General features: G+C 44.1%; 1 long non-coding RNA gene across 2 annotated transcripts; it reads right to left on the minus strand.

Moving 5' to 3' along the window:
* Window positions 1-5,451: 5,451 nt before the first annotated feature.
* Window positions 5,452-11,499, minus strand: LOC138813019 (uncharacterized). Of its 2 annotated transcripts, none has more exons than XR_011367680.1 (4): window positions 11,311-11,499; window positions 10,683-10,744; window positions 8,541-8,622; window positions 5,452-7,168 (listed from the first exon to the last, which is right to left on the minus strand). It is a non-coding gene; the product is annotated as an uncharacterized lncRNA (long non-coding RNA). The 2 variants fall into 2 exon arrangements; XR_011367681.1 differs by having other exon boundaries at window positions 8,541-8,635.
* Between the last annotated feature and the right edge of the window lie 591 nt (window positions 11,500-12,090).

Here is a 12,090-nt window from a genome sequence, read left to right on the forward strand (position 1 = left end):
CGGCTTTCTTTCGTTTTGTTGCTTTGTTTCTGGGGCCCGATATCTGTATTTGTGAGGTTGGCATAAGACACAAGCGACTTGGGCTGGCGGTCGTCAAACAGGGGTCTTGGAAGATGTGCCAGACCCCTATGATGGGACGAAGCAGGTCTCTCCCAGGGATCGCTGTGCATCAGCCTGACGTCCTACTTTTGGTTTTCCTAATGGCCGACAGGAGGTACTTTCTTTTTGTCTCTCTGTGTGGCTACAGTTTTTGTCTGTGTGTATATTTTACTCTAACTCTACAGTTAGGTGAAAGTCGAAATGGGAGATTACTCCTCTTTCCCTTTTGACTTACAATTTTAAGGATGTAAAGGGAAGGGCACATAATTTGAGTGTAGAAATTAGAAAGGAAAAATTAATTACACTTTGCCATGTAGAATGGCCCTCCTTTAAAGTTGGATGGCCAGCTGAGGGAACCTTTGATCTCGCTACCATCTATAAAGAATGTGATTTTTCTTTCCAGGAAGAAACGGCCACCCAGAACAAATTATGTACATTCTGGTCTGGCAAAGTCTGGTTAAAAACCCTCCCCCTTAGTTAAAACACTTTTTGCCCTCTCAGGAACAATCGCTGAAAAAGATCCTGGTGTTCTGAGACCACACCGACAAAACAGGGCAAAATGATACCAAAAGCTCAGCCTTGGTGCCTCTTTATCCTTTCCTACAGGGTGGTGTTGAGGAAGACCTAATTTTCCCCCCACCTTACCAGCCACCACTGCTAGCTGGCGGTGTGGAGGTTAATCTGCCCCCATTGCCCGATGGTGGTGGAGCAGCAGCCATAGAGGGACGGGCCGCGGGGACCCAAGGGAGAGCTAACAGGGCGACTCCCCCAGGGCCGGCAGATTCAACTGTCCTGCCCCTGCGTGCTGCAGGGCCCCCTGATGAAGCTGGTAACTAACCCTTTTACTACTAGAGATTTGTATAACTGGAGAACCCAAAATGCATTTCTGACAATCCTAAAGATTTAATTAGCCTTTTAGACACTGTTTTGTTCATGAAAGGATCAATGAAAGGATCCTTCACATCCGTGTCAGGGGACTGTGCGGAGGCAGACAGGCACAGGAAAAAGATTATTAGAAGGTTCATTAGAGGAGCCATATCCTCCTTCCCCTCCCCCAGAGAGACACATGGCAGCCTCCACTATCTAGATAGCAGCAGTTCTCAGGGATAGGAAGTAAGGTAGATGGGAGTTCTGGTGGGTCTGGGCGGAGAGAGGGAGCGGCCAGCAGGTCTGGGTAGAGCTGAGGACCAAAGGTGGGCATAATACTTACATTCCCCACTCTGTTGTTTAATAAACATTAAGGGTACCAGGCTGGGGGATATGGGCAGAGGTCGTTTCTTCTGGAGCTACTTCCTGCTGTAAAGGGGCGAAGTGGTCAGGGGTCCCTGTTTCATTGCTTGGCCAAGTACTGTCCAAGAGGCATCTGCTTGACAGTGGTTGGTAAAGGTCCTCCTTTTTCCATGCAAGCAATTAATAAAAGGCAAAAAATTGTTAGTACCCCAAGAGAGGAATATGCCATGGAGGGATTGATACCCAGAGGGAGCTATCAAAGACCTGAAATTGCCTTTTTTGTCTTGGATTGGAGATATAGCATGGTACCTGACTCCTGGCATCCTGGAGGAGGGGTAATAAGACTTTTCCTGCTTTAGGATCACAGTAACCTGAGGAGGAGGTAACAGAGATATTTAAAGGTACCAGAGCCAGCGGGTGTCATGGCCTCTTTTGGCCACTTCCTGCTGGCCTGGGAGCATCAAGGAATCCCTGGAGAGGGGTCTTTAGGGTCTGGGTCTGTGCTGGGCAAGGCAGGGCAGTGTAAGTGATACCTCCAGTTGCCTGTAAGAACAGGATGGCCTTGACTTGTCCCCAGGTCGTATCCTGGGCAGGGATGTTATCCTGTTGAAAGAGGCTTGGAAAGATCAGGCAAAAAGCTGACAAGTTGACAGGGTCAGTTAACATGAATAACATAGGAGAACACACATTGGCCATGGGCCAGAAAAGTAACATTTGGAGTATAAGCCCAATTGCAGGCCATTGTTATGGGGAAAGAGTCTGCTACTCAGAGACAGCCTCAAGTAAAGAGATGACTTTATTGGGGAAGTGGATAGCTGACTGGCTAGGGATGCAGCACAGACTTGGGAGCTGAAACTGTGACCCTGAACAGTCCACAAACCAGGGTTTTTAAAGGCAACATCCATGTGGTCCAGCCTGGCCACATGCAGGTGGCCAACGGGATTGTAACACATTGCATATTTACATCAGTGGTCAATCGAGTTTCAGTCCATCTCAAAGTAACTGTTTGAACTAACATCATTTTGGTTTGAATTAGTGTGTGAATTTGGGGGTTCCCACACAAAGCAGGTGGAGGATATTTTTATTCTTGGGGGCAGAAATAAAGCTGCTCCTTCCTGGAGGGGTAAAGGTGGCTAGGCTGTTCTACCATTGTTAACCAAACAAGGCTGCAGATCCTGTCTGTACTTATTGATAACCAAACAAGGCTGCAAATCCTGTCTGTACTTATTGATAACCAAACAGGGCTGCAGATCCTGTCTGTACTTATTGATAACCAAACAAGGCTGCAGATCCTGTCTGTACTTATTGATAACCAGACAAGGCTGCAGATCCTGTCTGTACTTATTGATAATCAGACAAGGCTGCAGATCCTGTCTGCACTATTGATAACCAAACAGGATTGCAAATCCCACAACCTTATCACAACAAGCAGCAGGGCTTTCACATTTCCTGGGGTCTCAATGAACAGCATGTTTCCTGACCCTGGGGGCTTGTGAAAAACCAGTATTTTGATTTTTAGGAGGAGGTGGTACTTTTGGTATATTAAAAATGGTGTTAGTTTTGGCTCCTCCTAACATCATTACAGGGAAGGAGGAATAACTGGACTCCGGGCAAGGAAGGCAGGAAGGGGTGTCTAGGGTCTTTTGGGTAACTGGGTAGGGGAGAGTATAATGGACCGGTTGGGAATACCAGTCATAGGCTACTATAAATACAAATAGCAGGCAACAAAGGTAAGACTGTTAACTTTCTGTCCAGTTAGAAGGTGGACAGGTATGGACATTAGGTGGGCAAGCAACTATTTCTCTTGATCTGGCTCTGGTTAATTTTGAAAGGGCGAGCATAAAGTGACTCCATTTAGGATGTCATCTCTTACTCCTCTCCGTGGTTCCCATTGTCAGGACTGACTGACTTTGTCCTAGAGGGATGGCTTGTCCCAGTTGGCATTTACCAGGTTTGTACTCAAGGCCTGGGCATTGTCCCTGAGCTCTTCTGCTCCAGGCTAATGCTCTACCACTTAGAGTCACAATGCCACTTTCAGCCTTCGGCTAGATACTTAGAGGTTAGTCTCCAGCCATGCCTCCAGCCTGGCTCTGTGCTGATTGGCTGGGAGATGGAGTTTTAGAGGGATTCTTTGTGCCCGGGATGGCTTTGAAATGTGGCAAAAGGAGTCTGTCTTACAAAAGCCCTTTCTATTTCCAATTAAAGCAACAAGGAGATCAATGAGATAGAGGTTACCAATAACTTGTTAACAATTGACTAACAATTACTAGCCAGAGTTTTTTAATAAAACCCTGTAGATGTTTTTAACCTGCAACTGATTGGCGCTCTAAGCACTCCCATTGCCTCGGGCAGCCATTTAAAGTGGCTCATAGCTTGGGCTACCAGTGGAGCCTGTTTAACACTCTGGTGTATAAAAGCATTTTTCTGGCTGCTGAGGAACCTGATTTAGGCAGATCTTAATAGGGACACAATCTCAGGTCTCTGGTAATCCTAATTTATCTTTTTTTTTTTTAAATCTTGAAATAAACCTTTAGGACAATTTTTTTTTTTTTTTTTTGTCGGCCGTGGGGCTTGAACTCTGGGCCTGGGCGCTGTCCCTCAGCTCTTCAGCTTAAGGCGAGCGCTCTACCACTTGAGCTACAGCGCCACTTCCGGTTTTCTGGTGATTTATTGGAGATAGGAGTCTCACGGTCTCTCCTGCCCGGGCTGGCTTTGAACCGCGATCCTCAGATCTCAGCCTCCTGAGTAGCTAGGATTACAGGCGTGAGCCACCAGCGCCCGGCATAGGACAATTTTATCTTTTAAACTTTTTGGTCTGGGAGGCCAGCCACTCCCCACAACTTCCCCCCCCCCTTTTTTTAAAAAAAAAAAAAAAAGAGGATGCGATTTTTAATCCTTTTTTCTAAAGTTACTTTAATTTGCATTTAAATGCTTCATTGAAACACTAGGCTGTACCCTTTACCTCTAGGCTGAAGGTTTATCATTAGGTCACACACCCCTGCTGCTCTAACTTGTGGGGATTAACGTTACAGAAACAAATATCTAAGATGGCTTGGGTTTTACCCCAAATTAGCCGGCTTCTGTCACGTGTTCTGGAGCGTGTGCTGGAGCATGTGCTGGAGCAAGGCCGGAGTCTGGGTGAGGCTGTGGCTTCGGTCATACCTCCGGCTGTTACCTGCGGAATTTCTACACATATTGGCTTAGATCCCGTTCGCACTGGCTTTTGCAGGCTGGTGCCACTGGTTTCACTCAGGTTCCTTGATCTTAAAGGGAGTTGATCAGTGCACAGTGAAGTACCCCGTTTTCAGATGCCCCCTTACAGACCACCCGAGGCCACGATTAATGCAAACAGCAAAGAGTCATTTTTTGCAAGCTTGAGCTTGGTTCTCCACACACTTGGTAACCGGTGACGCTAAGAGGCCCTGAGCAACATTCCAGCAGGGTTTATAAAGGCAAAAGCCCCAAAGTTACAAAAAGTTACATTAACCAGGTGTTTAAGCAAAATTACATATGAGTACAAATCTTATTGGCTCGGGATTAGGGGAACATTCCAGGGCAGTTAGCATCAGCAGGGAGTTACAGGACTGGCTGGACCATCTGAGGTGGTTTTGGGACACACAGCTCTTTCTCATAATTTGTGCAGGTTAATTTTAACTTAATAATACCTCTCGGCATAATGACACTTCTCAAGAACACCTTGGTCAACAGTGCTTAGAACAAAGGCAGAAAGTTAAACATAAAACGGTTGCCTGAACAAGATAGTGACTCTTGTTCTCTCATTAGTTTCTCACACGGGAGAAAATGGAGAATTAAAACCTTAGCCTTCGTTTCTTTGGCTTATAGTCAGATCACAAAGTTTTAAAGCAATTTATATTAAATCTCAGCTTTCATTGACAAAGATTTTTAGTAAGCAGAGTAATTGGTAACCTTGAAACCATAGTGTTTACATATAGACAAGTAGACAGACATGTTTGTACACGGATTATAGAGCATGCTTAGATTTTAAAATCCGCCATTTAAGGTTTTTTGGAATTATTTTGCCTAATTATGATGGAACCAAGTGGTCAGTGTTATACCAAAATTCGGGGACCCCCAGAAGACCACCAGAGACCACGATCAATGTAAGCAACAAAGAGCCGGTTTATTGCAAGCTCGAGCTTGGTCCTCCGTGCACATGGTAACCGGTGACGCTGAGAGGCCCAGAGCATAGGATCAGCGCAGTTTTTATAGTATTGAACAAGCAACTTTAAGGAACTTTTACATAAGAAATTACATGATTGACCTTTACAGAAAAATGTCTTTGGTCCATAGCTTGACCAAGGTTACCAGTCACACCCAAGGTTACCAGTCACACCCGGACGAACAGAATGCATGGCATGTCTTGCCCCGGGCTCTGAAGAATGGGTTGGTTAACAACTCTTAGTCCTAGGTGGGTGGGGGGGCAACACCACTTGGGGGCTAACACCTGCCTTAAGCAAAGGCCATCTATGGCTCCAAGAATTGTGCATGGCTTTCTGTCATAAATTCCTAGCATTGGGGCTAAAATGGATCACGAGTCAAGTCGCAGAACTGAGATAGAGTGTTAAACAAAAATGGAGTTGCTTAGGTTTCTTAAAACATTATATTTTTTTCCTAGGGCCTTACTGCCTCGGCCTCCAGGAGGGGCATTGCAGCTGTGGGGATAATTCTGAGGACTTTGCCCCCTTGGTCAGGGCTGTGAACCCTTTGAAGTCTTTTATTAAGGAACTCTAGGCTCCCAGGCTGACATTCCACTACTAAGTAACTAAAACCAGTCACAGTTAAAATCATACAAAAACCATACAATCATCCAGTACAAAGCAATTCATACAGAAGCAAAAATGGCTGTTAGGTGCTGTCATATATATATATGTTTTTTGCGTTCTTCATTCCCCCCTTGTCTAGAGCATCAGGGACCAATCATGGTCCCCTAATTGGCACAGTCTTTTATATTTAGTTTGGTATTGGGATCTCAGAACTAATAGACGGACTGTGCTGATTTTTTTTTTTTTTTTTTTTTACAAAGGACACCAGTATACAAGGTCCGATTGTAACAAAATTAACACTACCAAAGGCCCTTACATTTTTTTTTTCTCCACCAGTCCTGACTCCGTGTATCACAGTTAACTCAATTTTATACCAGCTGTACTTGTAAGCTCCAATTTTAAGACATACTCATACCATTTGCTACATACTTAAACTTTCTGAGGTTTGTCTTCTTTCCTTTTTCAAACATTTAAAGGCAATCCTTACTCTTCAAATTTCCCCAATTCCTTTCCCAAGGCTTTCTTTACCACCCTCTTTCTTTACAATTCCTTGAGCATCTTTGTGGCTGGAGTTTAAAACTGCCCAATTTTCCTTTGGCTTGTGGAACCTTTATCTTAGAACAGCCATAAGGCACCACTGTGATGCAGAAGCTTGCTAGATTTTAAGGCTAAGAGTAGGACTGGGTCTCATGTACTACCTCCATTGATAACACACTCAGGTTATTACCATACCAGAGTCAAACTAGGCTGTGACCCTAGAGTGGATTTCCAGTCACTATGCACTGAAGTGCCTAAGACACAAGCAAGCCAGTGATATCCTCATCCCCAATACCCACTGTGGGAAGAGAGGGTTTCTGGATATCACCCAAAAGAATGTCCCACAAGATCTTAGATTTAGCAGCTTTCAACCAGGAAGCAGACTCAGGTGATGGAATCAAGCAGGAGTTCCTCCAGGTGACTGTCAGGCCGTCGTTGAACTTTACCCATTAAGGTGTACAGCAGCAGCAGCAGCAGCAACAGGGTCTCTCGTGCTGGACTGCAAATTCCTACACAGACTGGTTAAGGATGCAAGTAATACATAGGCTTGGCAGGCCGTGACTCCGTTGGTTTCTAAGAACATTTAGACAATAGCCCAGGACAATTTACCAAAATAACTTTTTTTTACTAACCAGATTTTTTTTTTATAAATAGACACAGAAGGCTTAGTCTTGTAACCATCTCTGACAGATGCAGTCTCCACACTTGCACACCTACAGCTGTTAACACTATTCTTTATGCCTTTTTCTAAAAAAAAATTATTTTATCTATTTTGCCTCATTTTTCCAAAACTGACTCTGGACTCTTGATCTTAAAAGGGGGTTGATGGGCGAAGGTCCATCTTCTTTAACTTCTTCAAGCTGACTTCAGGGGCGTTGATCTTACCTAGCCAGGAACCTATAACCTTAGCCTATTTTACAAAGAGGTCATCAGGGTTAGATGTCATTAAGAACAATATTTAACTTTTGACAACTGCACAGACATTTTCTCCAGCTATAGCAGTGTAGCTTGTTTAGCACTCTGGTTTACAAAATCATCTTTCTGGATGACTTAGGAATGTGATCTCTAGTGACCCTAACACAATGCCTAAGTTACCTTTGCAGGCCTTTAGACAGATATCAATAGAAACACACTCTCAGGTTTACAAACTTTTTCCTGAGAAGATGAATTTCACGTAGCTGGTGTCAGCTCAATATTTACTGCCAATTAGAGCTTTTCGCACATAAAGGGGTTGAGATTTAAACTATCTCCCACATTTTATAACATTAGCTTTTTACTATCACAGAGGACTGGCAAGTTCCTGTCCCTTACAAGGTAGCCATGAACATTAGGCATGCTTACAAACTATCTTCCTATAACCTCCCGGCTCTGACCAGTTTTGAAGGGCCACGCACAAATGACTCTAGGATCTGACATTTCTGCCATCCAAGCAGTGGCTTACTGCCTCTGGATGCTCCTCCATTGCTTTCGTCCCAGGAGTGTCTTCGCTACACTGGATAAATGCCTCATTGGCATTTTCCTTTAGCTGGTCGCTGGACTTGAACTTGGGGCCTGAGCACTGTCCCTCAGCTCTACAGCTTAAAGCTAGCACTCTGCCACTTTGAGTCCCAGACTCGGGGCTTGAATGCTGTCCTCTAACTCTTCAGTCCAGGGCTAGTACTCTGCCACTGTGAGTCTCCAGCTTGGGGCTTGAGTACTGTCCCCTGACTCTTTAGTCCAGGGCTAGTACTCTGCTGGCTGAATAGAGGTGACAGTCTCACAGGGACTTTTTTGTGCCCGGGCTGGCTTTGAACCAGTTTGCAGATCAGTGAGTCTTATAAAAGGCCATTTTACTCCAATGAAAAGCAACAAGGTGGTCAACATAGAAGTAGCTTTTAAGCATGCTCTTACCTTATTAAGAGTCAAAGTTACATCTGACAACTTGTAAGAATCCTCGGTGTTTTGCTCTGGACTTTGCTGGAAACTTAAAAACCTATAAGAGCAAACTAGAATAGCAATTATTTCGGTAATCCTAATTTTTTTTTTTTTTTGCACTTTGAGGCAAATATTAAAAACAATTTTACTTTTAAACTTTATATCCAAAAATCCATTCCCTATTTTTAAGTCTCCTATTAATCTTCTTTTTAATATTGTATACTTTAGTTTTTAGTTGCATTTTAAAAAAACCCCTAAAATCTTGAGGCCAAGTGTCACTCATTGTCTCTTGGCTGCTTGTTTTAAAACAGACATACATTAAAATTTTTAAACTCAGATGACAATTTTTCCTTAATGAGAAAATAATAATCATCATAACTGAACCAAAAAGCTAGACTTAGCGTCTTTATGACTTTTATAAACATCCTAATTGTAAACATTAAAAGCAAGTCACATTATACAAATAACTTTTTAACCCTCTTTTTAAGGCCTTCCTAATTTTAATGTTAACACATCCAAGGGGAAGTTTTAGTAATACTAATCAGATCATAACATCACTCATTTTAACCATCATGTTTTCAGTGTCTATCTGCAGAGAAAAGAGAGAACAATGATGGGCCACTTGGCCCCTCCTATGGAATAGGCAGGCACACACCCAATCTGACTCTTTAGGGTTAGATGAACTGTGTTTGTGCCAGCTTGTCCTCTTTCACCATGCGTGGACTCCTCCCAGGGCTTGTCCCACCATGCATGGCCAGCTGAGCTGCACTTCTGCTTGTTCACCCCTTACCCCTAAAGATAGGTCTTCTGTTGGCTTCTAAGTTTTTCCCCTTGTCTCTTCTCTTGGTTTTTGAATGAAATACAGTTTTAGACAGACAGAACGGGTAACATCTTTGACAGTGTTAAACTAACCTTTACATTTAAATTCCTAATACTTATCCCCAAATTTTAGCCAAGGGAATTAGATCCCAAACTGCCAATGCATTTTTGTTAAGCCAGATAACTTGATTACAGTATAAATAGTCTTATGCATTTTAAAACATTAGTCTTTTAAAATACCAGATTTTCTAATTTGCAAATTAAAGAACCTTTTAAAAAGCCATTTAAAACAATGTGAAGATTTTTTAAAATTTTTGGTAATGTCCAAACCTCATAACCTTTTGAATTTTTAAATTAAAACTCACCCAATTGTTACAGCATGCTGACAATTCTCATCTTTGAACATGTTCACAAACACACACAAAACACACAGATCTTAGAGCGCGCAAAAATCAAAATCAGTTGTACGTACACTTTCTAAAGGTTTTAAACAAAAATTTAAGACAGTATTTCTTTTAGAACTAGGTACCTTTGTTGGGCTTCATTTTCACAGAGCTTGCTTGTTAGCAAGGCAATTTACTAATTAGTCTTGAATCTCTTCGGTTGGAGGAGGGCTGGGGGAGGGAGTCACCTAAAACTAAACTGGCCTGATTTATTTATTTTTTTACCCAATTTTAGACAGAACTAGCTGAAAAGTCCAAACCAGGCACACAGCCTTCTACGCCCTCGCCTGTCCTCCAGCAGCCTCCACTGGGAGAAGGTGCAGCCTGAGGCTTGTCCATGCCCCTCCTCTTGGCTGCTGTAACACAAGGGGGGCACTTAGCAGGTTTGTGACCAAGCCCAGTGGGGGGCTGGAACTTTTATTCCCCCAGAGATGTTCAAATAAATAACAAAAACACAGATAAACACAAAAACCAAGGATCCACATTTAAAACTGGTACCAATTCTAAAACAGAACTAGACAAGACAACAACCAAAGGCTGAGCTGGGGACTAATGGGACCCAGTTTATCCCTACCGGAACTCTGTGCTGCTCCCATTCAGTAAGCTGAATCCGGCATCTGCTGAGTGAGCCTGCACACTCACCCAAAACTTCCCTACCTCAGAAAACATAAAACACACACACTAAAGTAAACAAGACAAACAAGTGGCCACAAAGACAAAATCAGGTCTCAGTGAATGGGGCGACATCTCACCACTTACCAGGGGACTTGAACCCCCTCTACTCATTCCAGAGAAATTTTTTTTAGATTCTTCTGAGATTTCCAATTATACTCAAATTATACCCCCTCTCTTTTACCTCTGTGAAATGACCAAGCAGGAGGTTGAGAGGAGTAAGCTTGCTTTGTCCTCGCCTCATCTCTGCGACAAGGAGTGTCCAAATTAGTAAAACCGAGATAAGAAAGAAAAAGAAGTTAAAATTACACACACGCCGCATACGGAGGGATTGGTAATGTACACGCACTTGGTCGCGCTTTCTTTGGGGGGGGGGCGCGATCTGATCCGGGCACTCCTGGAATTCCAAAAAGGTGGATGGGGCAATTAAGCAGGAAATGTGTACTCTTCCTCCAGTCTAGGGGATCAGTAAGCCCCTCATCCACCGGCCCCAGGGCTGCGTGCCTAAGATTCAAATTAGAGTTAACAGAAGACATACGCACACTCAAGACAGACAGCAAGCGTGTCAGACTGCTGGTCAGACAGTCTGTCCAGAAGGGCTTCCAACCAGAGAGAATCAGCCAATCGGGGGGACTCGAACCCCCTCTACCCGATCTCGAGGACAGCCCTACCCAGGGGTCCAGGGGACGTCTCCCACTGGCCCCGCTGGCAGTCTTATAGCGCGTCCGCCAAGACTCTCCGCCAGCCCCAATACCACACCTGCAGGCTTTCACCATTCCTGAAATATGAAAGTGGCGCCACCAAGAACTCACCGATCGGTTCCTTCGGCTCTCTGATCTGGCGTCCGGGTGGGCTTGGGGGGGGCATCCCGGACGAGCCCCCAAGCTGTTATACCAAAATTCGGGGACCCCCAGAAGACCACCAGAGACTACGATCAATGTAAGCAACAAAGAGCCGGTTTATTGCAAGCTCGAGCTTGGTCCTCCGCGCACATGGTAACCGGTGACTCTAAGAGGCCCTGAGCATAGAATCAGGGCCGTTTTTATAGTATTGAACAAACAACTTTAAGGAAATTTTACATAAGAAATTACATGATTGGTTTACCTTTACAGAAAAATATCTTTGGTCCATAGCTTGAGCAAGGTTACCAGTCACACCCAAGGTTACCAGTCACACCCAAGGTTACCAGTCACACCCGGACGAACAGAATGCATGGCATGTCTTGCCCCGGGCTCTGAAGAATGGGTTGGTTAACAACTCTTAGTCCTAGGTGGGTGGGGGGCAACACCACTTGGGGGCTAACACCTGCCTTAAGCAAATGCCATCTATGGCTCCAAGAATTGTGCATGGCTTTCTGTCATAAATTCCTAGCATTGGGGCTAAAATGGATCACGAGTCAAGTCGCAGAACTGAGATAGAGTGTTAAACAAAAATGGAGTTGCTTAGGTTTCTTAAAACATTATATTTTTTTCCTAGGGCCTTACTGCCTCGGCCTCCAGGAGGGGCATTGCAGCTGTGGGGATAATTCTGAGGACTTTGCCCCCTTGGTCAAGGCTGTAAACCCTTTGAAGTCTTTTATTAAGCAACTCTAG

The sequence above is a fragment of the Dipodomys merriami genome, unplaced genomic scaffold, assembly GCF_024711535.1.
Source record: "Dipodomys merriami isolate MVZ:Mamm:240054 unplaced genomic scaffold, mDipMer1.0.p SCAF_574, whole genome shotgun sequence".
NCBI lineage: Eukaryota > Metazoa > Chordata > Mammalia > Rodentia > Heteromyidae > Dipodomys > Dipodomys merriami.